This window comes from Microcebus murinus, chromosome 10 (genome assembly GCF_040939455.1).
Source record: "Microcebus murinus isolate Inina chromosome 10, M.murinus_Inina_mat1.0, whole genome shotgun sequence".
NCBI lineage: Eukaryota > Metazoa > Chordata > Mammalia > Primates > Cheirogaleidae > Microcebus > Microcebus murinus.
Genome location: NC_134113.1, coordinates 10,399,494 through 10,411,668, shown reverse-complemented (window position 1 = coordinate 10,411,668; position 12,175 = coordinate 10,399,494). Strand labels below are relative to the sequence as shown.

Below are 12,175 nucleotides of genomic sequence, written 5' to 3'. Positions count from 1 at the left end.
CCCGAAGGCAGGCCGCCACTGGGCTAGGGGATGGGCCAAGGCCAGGAGCCCTCAGAGTGGAGCGACTTGTCCAAGCTCCCCAGTGCCACGGTGTCTGGCACCCTGGGCAGTGAAAATGGTGCCGCGCAGCCCCTCAGCAGGGCAGCCCCCAGACTCTGTCCATGGCCAGTCTGGCAGGAGGGTAGTCCCTCTGCACATCCCTCCGACTGGGTCAGCACCTTCTAGGCCCTGCTTTCTCCACCACCCGTTACCAAGCCCCTTCTTGGTTCCGAGCCCTGTCCTAGGTAATTTAACACTAGCAACTAATATAGCAAATATTTATTGAGCACATTTATTAAGTGTATGTTTCACAGGCGCTATGTTCTTTAATTATCGAAACAGCTTTGAAAAGTAGATATGCTTAGCCCCATGTTACAAATGTAGAAATCAAAGATCAGAGAGGTTTAGTGATTTGTCCAGGGTCACAGCTAGTGTTTGGCAGAGGTTGGATTCAAACCCATGGTTGTCTAACTTTTTCCTTTTTGTTTTTAATTTCCTAACCCATTGTATTTTAGAAGCTAAGTTGTTCTACTCAGTGGTCTTCCTTTTCTACCTCTGGGGCATCTTCTCTTCATTTCCATGGTTTCCACAATTTTTCTGGTTCTTCCTGATTGTCTTTACCAAAACTGCAGCTCCCCACACATGACTGGATGCCCTGGAAACCTCAGAGTTCCTAGTCCCTTCCTTAAGAGACTTCTGTTCCAGTACTCAGGCAGCAGGGCCTGACGGGCTTCCCCTGGCTATAAAGTCCTTGGCCCATTCCCTGGTCCAAACCCCTTGCATTGTTCCTTCAGTCTGTTTAGTGCCCTGGCTCAGGATAGTCACTGAGACACACTTGGCTTCCAGTTGGTCTCCCACTGGCCCCCTCCCTCCCTATGCCTGTGCACAGCTGGGGAAGTCTGTGCCTGGAAAAACCCACTAATTAACCAATAAATCAGTCTCAGTGGTTTCAGAGCTGCACACTCCTCCCTCCCACCCCACACGCCAATAATGGTTATTAGTTTCTGGGCTGAGGCCTGAGACACTGCAGCCTCCACATCTCCTTGGCATACCCCATGGCTGCCGAGGCACCCTGGGAAGTCCCCTCCCTGACAGGAGGCAGCTGCTGAGTCCCCATCAGTGTCTGTCACCTGCCACAGACCCAGAGGTAAGAATGGCAGCAAGAGGCTGAGACCCAGCTCGGGGAGCAAGGCCAGAGCTTAGCCTCCCAACACCTGGCCAGTGCACTTTCTCCCGTGTCTGCAGAGGTGCCTGCGGCTGAATCAGGCCACAGTAGAGGGGGATTCCTGAAGGGCAAGGAGTGTGACGCTGCCTCCTTCACAGTGCCCAGTGTGGCCGTCGCTCACACCTCCTCTATGCCTCACACCAACCTGGCAGCCAAGGGATACTATCTCCATTTCCAGCAGAGACTGCTGGGATTCCGGAGGTGAGGTAACTTGGCCACAGTCAGATAGCAAATGAGTGTCTGACCAAGTTCACTGGATGACGGATGGCGAGTGTCCGAAAAGTATAAGTGGGAAACAAGATCTCCCAGGGTTGCCTTAGGCTGTGGTCAGTTCAGCCACCCCACTGGGCTGCTGCACCTCCACTGTCACCTCTGTGGGCATGGACAGGTGACCCTGACTCAGAATAGCCTCCATCTAGGTTGGGCAGGAGACAAGATCACCCAGCCAGGAAGTGGCAGAACCAAGTTTGAACCTGCCTGAAAGGCCAGGCCCAGGAGAAGGGGTTGATCAGTGGAGACCTCCACAGTGACCTGGCTTTCTGGGATTCTGCTAAACTGGCAGAGGGGTTGTTTTCCAGTCCAGGGCCCTGGCTGGAGCACTGAGGCCTCCAGCTTTTGCAGCAGGTCTCTGATCCACTGGAGCCAGACAAAGAGGCCCAGAGGCTCTAATGCAGGACAGCCCAGCCTGGTGCATAGTAGGCATGCAACAGACACTTGATACACAAGGACACAGGGGCCAGGGAGGGAGAGACATGACCCTTTCTTTCCTTTTTTCCTGAACGTCTGCCCTAAGCGAGGCTTGAGGAGAAGACAGAGATGCACCAGTTCAACCTGGTCCCTACCTTCCAGGAGCTCCCAGTCTGGTGGGACAGCCAGACACTAAAAGAAGGATGTAATGGGGCCATTACAGAAGAACACACACAGTTCTGAAAGGGCACAGAGCTGGCAGCTCCTGCCTTCCTGGGCAATCCCAGCAGGAATCCCAGCCAGAGGTGATATTTAGCCTGCATTTTCCTAGAGAAAGGTGGGAAAGGGCATGCCAGGTGGAGAAACAGCCTGTGCAAGGCAGGGGTTGGGGCCAGGGAGGTCTGAAGGGCCTCCTAAGCCAGCTCAAGAGCAGGAGCTTTGTCCCAGAGGCAGGCAGTGATGCCAGTCCAGGTGTTCAGGAGAGGAGGGGCCCCATCAAACGCACAGCTCAGAAAGACCCAGGGTTGCTGGCAGAGGCTGTGCTGGAGGTGCCAGGCTGGAAGCGAGGAGGCTGAGAAAGAAGCTGCTCTGTGGGCTCCATTAAGGGAAGCCAGTGAGGCTTGGACTGGGGCTGGGCAATTATTTTTGCCATGGACTTGGCAGGAAGATTGATGGCGTGCTGCTGGGCTTGGGCTTGCTTCCTGAGGCTCCTGGGTTTGCTTCAGGGGGCTAATGAAATACTTGGAAGAGCAGATGGTCGTAATATTAATAATTTGGGATCTACAAGCCTTGGAGAGAGAGTCAGAAGAAACCAACCCTGCTGGCACCTTGATCTTGGACTTCTAGCCCCCAGAATTAGGAGCGGAACACGAAGGAGCAGGATTTTGGCAAAGATCAACCCCTGAGAGGCTGGGCAGCTGGGCAGTGAAAAGGGCAGGTGGAGTGGCTTACTTCTCCTTCCCCCACACGTCTGGCAGGCAGTGGGCTCCAGAGCTGCTGGAGGGCCCTTCTGCCCTCACAAGCCCCAAAGCTGCTGCCGCCAGTGAACTGGGAGCTTCGTGAGGATGAAGCACCAGGCAGCCGGTGCCCTCAGAGCCACTTCCCGTCACTGCAGACCCAATCCGAGACAGCAGGCACCATGTTGCTTCTCTACCCACCGTGCACCCTTGTCCTCCCCAGGGGGCCACAGCCCTCAGTTTTCTCTCGCTTGTTGCCACACAAACATTTCCCTACTCTGGCCCAGACTGCGGGAGCCAGAGGGGACCAGCGGGCCCCGGGGGGTCTGTGTGACCCCAGAGTCTGGACATTGTGGGTGGGCTGCCTTCTGGAGGGAGGGACAGAGACAGCCAGAGTGCTAGCTGTCTTCCACCCAGACTCTTTTCCTCCCCTTCCCATGCCCACGTGTGGTTGCTGAGCGACGATGGAGCCAGGGCTTGCAGGAGCTGCTTCTCCTCTCTGTCAGTGCATCCACCACACTGGGCCTTCCACAGAGAGTGGGCTCAAACCTTTCCAGACTGACTCTTTTACTCTCTTCCCTCCCCAACCTGCGGCTGGCTGCCAAGAGAGACAATAGAGCCACCATGCAGAGGCTTCCACAGAGAATGGGGCTCAGACTTTTCCTCTAGGGGGTCCTGCAGTGGACTGAGGGGTGCTCGGACTCTGAACTCCCTGCCCGCTGGCCCAGGTGCTGCTTGCCCAGCAACTCCATCAGTGTGGGGCACGCCCCAAGGCAGAAGGACATAGAACCTGCTTGGGCACCCCGTGGGCAACTCGGGATCAGCGTACTTCTCCCTGACATGGTCAGGGATTGAATGTTTGGGACCTGGTGACAGGCCCACAGGCCAGATCCTGTACCCTCAGGTGTCAATCACATTGCTTGGGGGCAAGGAGGGGAGATTTGTGATTGGGTGACACTGTTACAGCCTCTCCCTGGTAGCTTTCCCTAGAAGCTGGGAGCAGATCTTTGACCCCTGCTGAAGCAGATACCTTTCCAGCTTTTGTGGAGGGTGGTCTCACCCAACCCAGCTCCACCCAGTCGCACTGCCTTACCTGCCTCTGCTGTGGCAGAGAATAAGGACTCACCTGAAGTTCCAGGGCCCCCCCACCAGCTGGGGCAATCAAGCTGGTCACAGGATCCAAAAACAACATTGCAGCTTGTTCCTGCTGGCAGGCACCACCTACTGAACAGGGAGGTCAATTTGCACATCCTTTATAGCATTTACTGACTTGATCATGCAGGGTATGGTTGAGTGTCCCCCACAAGCACCACCCCCTGTCTCAGAGAATAAACTAGATGTGACACTATCTAATCAAAAGAAAATCCTGGGACTGCAAACTAATTCAACCTCGGTGGAAAGCAATATGGAGATACCTTAAAGCAATACAAGTGGATACCATTTGATCCAGCAATCCCATTACTGGGCATCTACCCAAAAGAACAAAAGTCACTCTATTAAAAAGACACCTGCACTTGAATGTTTATAGCAGCACAATTCACAATTGTAAATCTGTGGAAACAACCCAAGTGCCCATTAATACATGAGTGGATTAATAAAATGTGGTGTATGTATACTGTGGAGTACTATTTAGCTCTAAGAAACAACAGTGATATAGCACCTCTTGTATTTTCCTGGATAGAGCTGGAACCCATTCTATTAAGTGAAGTATCCCAAGAATGGAAAAATAAGCACCACATGTACTCACCAGCAAATTGGTATTAATGGATCAACACCTAAGTGGACATATAGGAATAACATTTATTGGGTGTCAGGCAGGTGGAGGGGGGATGTGATGGGTATATACATACATAATGAGTGTGATGCACACTAACTGGTGGATGGACACACTTGAAGCTCAGACTTTAGGGGGGAGGGGCAAGGGCAATATATGTAACCTTAACATTTGTACCCTCATAATATGCTGGAAAAAATAAATAAATTTAAAAAAATCCAAATATAAGAAGCAAAAGCTGCTCCAGATAAGGAGGATTCAGTGAAAGATCTCCAGATCTTTCAGAATGAAAGGACACCCCTGAAAGAAAATAATAACTCCCTACTAATGGAAACCAACCAAAATGAGAGTATTGAAATGACTGATAAAGAATTTTGAATAAGGATTGTAAGGGATCTCAATGATATACAAAAATAGAAACCCAACATAAAGAAACCACAAAAACAATGCAGGAAATGAATGAAAAATTCACCAAAGAAATCGAATTATTTTTTAAAAAATCAAGCAGAGCTTCTGGAAATGAAAAAAGTCATGCAAAAAAATATAAAACACAGTGGAAAGCTCTAAAAATAGGCTATATAAGGCAGAAGAAAGAATCTCAGAGCTGGAAGACAACACCTTTGAATAAACAAGTCAGTCAAAGAGAAATAAGAGTTATGAACAAAGCCTACAAGAAACATGGTATTATGGAAATAGGCCTAAATAAGAATTATAGGCATCCCTGAGGGTGAAGAAGAAAATACAAAGGACTGAAAAACCTATTTGAGAGAATACTTGAGGAACATTCCCCAGGTCTTGCTAGAAATCTGGACATCCAGGCACCAGAAGTTCAACAAACTCCTGGGAGATTCATTGCCAAGAGGCAATAACCACCACATATAATCATCAGACTGGCCAAAGTTAACATGGAAGAGGAACTCCTACAAACTGTAAGGTGAAAGCATCAAGTAACTTACAAAGGAAAACCCATCAGACTAATTGCAGACTTCTCAGCTGAGACCTTACAAGCCAGAAGGGGCTGGGGCTCCATTATCAGTCTTATCAAACAGCCTAGAATTTTGTATCCTGCAAAACTAAATTTCTTATATGAGGGAGAAATAAAGGCTTTCTCAGACAAGCAAACACTAAGGGAATTTGTCAAGATAAGATTTACCCTCAGATCTGCATTATACGTTGCTCAGCACAATAGACACCCACCAATGTAAAACCATCCAAAAGCTAAAGTTCAGCACCCAGATACCACAATGGCTCAAAAGGTAAAATAACGCAATAAAATTCTACACAACAGGATGAACAGAAATCCACCCCACTTATCAATTCTTTCAATAAATGTGAATGGCTTGAACTCCCCACTGAAGAGATATAGGCTGGCTGTATGGATAAAAAAATACAAACTGGGCCAGGCACAGTGGCTCGGCCTGTAATCCTAGCATTCTGAGAGGCCGAGGCGGGTGGATCGTTTGAGCTCAGGAGTTCGAGACCAGCCAGAGCAAGAGCAAGACCCTGTCTCTACTATAAATAGAAAGAAATTAGCTGGACAACTAAAACTATATACAAAAAATTAGCCAGGCATGGTGGTGCATGCCTGTAGTCCCAGATACTCAGGAGGCTGAGGCAGAAGGATTGCTTGAGCCCAGGAGTTTGAGGTTGCTGTGAGCTAGGCTGATGCTACGGCACTCTAGCCCAGGCAACAGAGTGAGACTCTGTCTCAAAAAAAAAAAAAAAAAAAAAAAATACAAGCTGAGTATCTGCTGTCTCCAGGAAACGCATCTAACCCACAAGGACTCATTCATACTCAAGGTGAAGGGATGGAAAATAATATTCCATGCAAATGGAAACCAAAAGAAAGCTGGTGTAGCCGTTCTCATATCAGGTAACAGAGTTCAAATCAACAAAAGTAAAGAACGACAAAGACGGTCATTATATAATGGTGAAGGGAACGATTGTTGAAAGAAGACATAAGAATTCTAAATATCTATGCACCTAACACAGGAGCACCCAGATTCAAGCAAATCCTACTTGATCTAAACAAAATGATAAACAGCAGCATTGTAATAGTCAGGGACTTCGGCACCACACTGACAGAATGGGTCAGACACTTCAAACAGAAGAAACAATGGACTTAAACAGGACTCCAGAACAAATGGGCCTAACAGACATTGACAGAACATGCTACCCCAAAACTACTGAATATAATAATTTGGTTAGGAGAGAGCTGTGTGTCCCATAGAGCCTGAGGCAGGTGACAGGGGCTAGAATAGAGGCTGAATGAGGCCTGGCCACTGCCCCCCAGGGCCCAGGAGAACCCACCTGATCTGAGCCCCCTGCCAAGTCTAGGGATGAACCTGGGGAAGCCTTGGGAACCTGGAAAGGAGCACCTCTTAGTTGGGGGGCTGTTTGGATTCTCCAGCCCTCTCGACTTCCTGTCTGTGCAAACCTCCTAGGAAGGGGCCTGCAGCATTCACATCAGAATGCCTACTAGGCTTCTAAGGGGAAGGCACAGGCTTCTCCCTCAGGCAAGAAAGACAGAATGGGGGGAACTGCAGAGCCCAGAGGCAGCCCCTTCCTAGAGGAGCTAGCACCCAAGCCAGGTGCTGAAGTAGAGGTTCATCAGGGCAGATGGGAAAGGGACAGATGGGAGAACACATGCAGGCCACCTGGCATCAGGCATAGCATGATGCCCTGAGAGATTGGGACTAGGATGGGGCCCATGAGAGCAGCAGCAGGGAGGAAGGTGAGAGAAGTGGGGGGGAGTCATGAAGGAGTCTGTAAATCCTGCTGAAACTGATACTGCATTAATACTTTGCCCCAAGGGCGGTGGGGAACCACTGAGAGGTTTTGAAGAGAAGAGTGTTTTGATAAGATTTACTCTTTTGGAAGCTCTTTCTGGCTGCCAAGCCAGGCTTTTGTGGGAGGAAGGGCAGAGTGAGGCTAGGGGCAGGAGGCTGAGTCAGGAGGCTGCTGTGAGCATCCAGAGGTGAAGATATCCAAGATGTTGGTGGTTGTGCGGGAGACGTGGACAGAGAGGTTGACACCTAGGAGGTGCAATTGTCAGGACCCGATTGTTGGAGGGTAAGGAGAGAGGTGTCCCAAATGACACCCTGACCTTCTTTCTTGGGTATTGGAGGTGACTGAGGGAAATAGGTTGGGGGGGACATGCTGAGACTGAGGGGCCTGTGGGACATGGTGGCGTGTCCATGGTGTGCTGAATATGTGCCACATTTCAGGCCTGAACTTGGCCCTGGAACTCATGTCTCCTCTGCTTTAGGGTGTGAAGATGGAGAAACTGAGGCTTAGAGAAATTGAGTAACTGCCCCCAAATCACAGAGCCAACCCAAAACAGAGCTAGGGTTTTAACTCAGGTGTGTGTGTGATTTCGGTGCCATGATCTTTAAGGGAAGCAGTGGGAGAAGAGGCAGTTACAGAATTGGCTGAGTGGGTGGGAGGAACTAGAGTGTGCAAAGGTGACCCCCACCCCTGCCCTGGGCAGTGACTGTGGCAGGGCTGCACCTCAGCCCTGGGGAGGGCAGGTCAGTTAGCCAGCCCCTCCTCCTGCCTGAGGCTGGCAGGAACAGCATCATCTATCAACTCTGAGGTGTGTATCTGGGGGAATAAATAGCAATTTACCACCCTACGGTTTCCTATTAATGAACACCAGTTCCTCAGCCCTGACGCAGGATTTATTTGCGAGCCACTGGCTCGATCTAAGGTGGCATGAGGCCAGAGGGAGAGGCTGAGCAGGGGTGAAATTGCTTCTGGTTTAAGAGGATCAGACTCTGATTTATTGAGGCCTCTCTGTGGTGCCAAGTCCAGAGGCTCAGGCTCTGTGCAGGGGGTGAGGCTGAGGCAGGAGGAAGGGTGGTGAAGGGCAAGGGTGTGAGGACCAGGCTGGGGTACCCAAGGGTGCGCTGAGGCTTCCAGAGCTTCCCTGGTCCTGGACCGCTGCAGTGCTGGGGGCGCTGGCCTGGGCATCTGGTGGGCTGGCTAGGGCAACTCGGAGAGGTGGTGTCATACAGGGGTTAAGGCATAGACTTTGGAGCCACGCTGCCAGGTTTGAATCCTAGCTCTTGCACCTTGTAGCTGTGACCTCTCTGTGCCCCAGGGACCTGCAGAACTGAGCTCTGCCCAAGCCATGTCCCATTAGAGTCACTGTGGACACACCCAGAGGCAAACCACCCCAGTTGCTCACCATCTGCTGCCAGCTTTGTGTGATGTCCCAGGGGCTCTCCCAGGCAGATCCTCGTCCCCATCAATGCCCTCACAAGCCAGTTGAGGAGGCGCAACTCCCTGCCTCTGTCCATCTGTGCGTGCTTGACAACCAGGTGCTTCTATGGATATGGGCCATCTTCTAGAGCCAGAGAGAGTCACCAGGCTTGTGTGGGTCAGAGCAGCTGCTGCCCTCTGTGAGCTCAGGGACAAAGGAACACTCTGGGCCTGGAGCCCTGGTTTGGGATGTTAGGCAAGGCTCCTTACTTATCTGAGCCTGTTTCCTCATCTGGACTGTGAGCAGAGCGTATCTCCCCACAGGCACTGGGGCCGCAGGGCTAGCTGCAGAGCCAGCATGGGGGCTGGGGCTGTGATCTCCCTTTGGCCCCATAGCTGGGGGAACCAGGAACTTTGTTGGGTTCACTGCAGGTGTCAGTCTAGTTTCCTGACCCTGGCTTGGGCTCTACATCTGAAGCAGTCTGGGGAACAGGTGGTCCTGGTGGGGGTAGGGGCTTTCTCCAGACTGAGGTCACACCCAGAACCAGAGCTCTTGGTACCTGCTTTGGGCTAAGGATGCACTTGGTCCCCACGGTAGAGGTGACCATCTGCCTTACCTGGTTTTTGCCTGGCGAGGCAAATCTTTAGACCTCAGGACCTCCTCACCTGTCCAGCCTCACACCCTCCTGGGCCCATGGCCAGTTCCTGCCTGTCCTCCAGCCCAAGTTCATGCTGTTCCCTCCACCCACCCACCAAGATCCGCAAGGACTACTCCATACCCTGCTCAGCCTCAACCTCTCACATTGTCCTCCTGCTTTCCCCTGGTGACCAAGTGAATGCCTTGTCCACTGAGCACATAGCATCATGTGTTCAGCGAGGAAAGGGCCATATCTTCCCTGCTCCTGAGCCTGAGAATACCTAGTGGCCACAGAGACAGAGGCATTGACTTGGTTAAGGTCCATCGGTTTCTACCAACTGTGTCCCAGGATTACTGGGGACATTGTGCTTTGGAAAACTGGAAGAGAGAATTCTAGACATGGGCTGAGCCCCACTCACCAGCTATCTGACCTCAAGCAAGTTACTTTCTCTCTCTCGGCCTCAATTTCCTGCATCTATAAAATAGGGGGAACAATAAATGATGTGATTACTTAATTCTTTATCACAAACACTAACTCAAAGGGCTGGCATAAAGTCTTTGCTGGCACATAGTAGGAGTTCAACAAACGGTGTTGCCCTGTTTCAGGAAACTGTTATAAGAAGGCTCTAATTTCAGGCATGGTAGAAACAGAATGAACTTTGGGGGTGGACCCAGGTTCCAGCACCAGCTTCTTGGTTGGATGACCCTGGCAAACCTATCTCCTTAGCTATAAAAGGCATCTTGCAGGATGGTTGTGACAACCTGCAAATTATTTCTGAGCACTTACCACTGTTTGCCAGGTGAGCAAGGGTGGGAGTTTGTCCTTTTGTTCACTGCTGTACTTCCACCTAGAACATTGTCTGGCGCATAGCAAGTGCTCAGTAAATATTTCTAACATGAAGGAAATGTGAGGTATAAAGCAAAGGATCTTAAGCCAGAACAATTGTGAGTTTTTCTTGCTTCCACCTCCTATCCCGTCCCTCCCGCCCCTCCTCTCCTTCCCACCTTCACTATGTCAGTAACTCCCGGAGCAGCCAGCAGCAGAACTCACCCCTGTGAGGGCAGCCTCTGCTGAGCGCTCTTTCCTGCCCCACCCGGGCCAGGCCAGCCAACTCGGGCCCACTGGGTGTTTTCTGACTCACTCCAGTGTCTGGGGCCGACTTTATCTGGCTGGCTCTTCAGACAGATTTGGGGTTACAGGAAATATCCTGGCTGGAAATGGGGTAAGGCAGATTGGCTGGCTGCCAGGCTGTCTGGCAAGCGTTTGATGACTGACCTGTAAGCCACTTTCATTTGTCAAGCCCTTCAATCACTGTCTACATATGGCCAGGGAGGAGTCAACAATACCCTCCTTTACTTGCCCCAGAGGCCAGTTTTCCCGGCTCCAGGGCTCCAGGGATGGAGTGTTCTGCAGGAGACGCGCCCCACAGCCGAGGACTGTGAAGAGTTAGCTAGTCGGTCCCTGTGTCAGGTTGTCCTGGAAACACTCCCAGTCATCTCAGAGCAATTTCAGTCCCAGCCCACCCCACCCCCTCAGATCTGCAAATACAAAGCAGCCTGCCTAGGGGATAGGGGGGCCCAGGAGTGCCCAGCCAGTCCCCAGGATGCCCTTGGAAGGCCCTTACCTATCTGCTCCCGCAGCTAGGGCAAGAGTTCCTAACCTTTTTTGAGCTTGGACCCTTTTCCCAGAAACACACATGCACTCTCCACATAAAACCATGCATCATTTCAGGGAGCCCACTAATTGAACCCCCTGAACCTTAGGCTGAGAAACCCTGCCACAACTCTCTCCTGGGTGGTCAGCCTGGGGGTGAAGTAGAGGGACCCAGGATAGCAGGTCCCAGGAGAAAGGCATCCCTGAGTTTGAAGCCTAATTCTTCCTGCCCCAGCCTCTCCTACCTGCCTTGTCCCACCACCAGTGAGAAAAGTCACCCCATGAAGAGCACCTCCGTTCTACCTCTCCTCACTCGGGAAGCACCTGAGTTCCATGGGAGTACTTCCCTGCTCCCTCTGCCCTCTCTTCAAGTCTTTTTTTTTTCTGAGACAGGGTCTCACTCTGTCACCTGGGCTAGAGGCTAGAGTGTAGTGGTAATCATCATAGCTCACTGCAACCTTAGACTCCTGGGTTCCAGTGATCCTCCTGCCTCAGCCTCCCCAGTAGCTGGGACTACAGGCACATGCCACCATGCCTGGCTAATTTTTCTATTTTTTGTAGAGACAGGGACTCACTCTTGCTCAGGCTGGTCTTGAACTCCTGGCCCTAGAAGCAATCTTCCCACCTCCCAAATGCTAGGATTATTGGTATGAGCCACCACACCCACCCTTCTCTTTAGTCTTGAGGCTACCATAACACTTACCCTTCCCCAGCCCTGGCGACCTGGGCTGGGCTTCGCCTCTCTCAGGGTGTGGAAGGTCCTGTATGTGAAACACACACAGAGACCCTTTTGTACCCCATGGTCTGAGGAGTGGCCAGGTTCCATTAGTTCAATGCAGATCTGAACCATACTAAGATGGAATTTGGGGACAAGCTCTCCTCCTCTGAAAGGTAGCCAGAAATTCCAATTTGGTGAGAGGGAAAGTGGGACAGAACCAGGCTGGAAGTGGACTGATCACCTGGAAAAAAGCTGTAGTCAGAGGCCTTGGTAGAGAAGTAG

The 12,175-nt window shown here is 51.3% G+C and overlaps 1 protein-coding gene across 1 annotated transcript in view; it reads left to right on the top strand.

Annotated features, from left to right (window-relative positions):
• The window catches only part of EIF3L (eukaryotic translation initiation factor 3 subunit L), a 115,474-nt gene that overhangs the window by 47,572 nt on the left and 55,727 nt on the right, over positions 1 to 12,175 (top strand). The window lies entirely within an intron of this gene.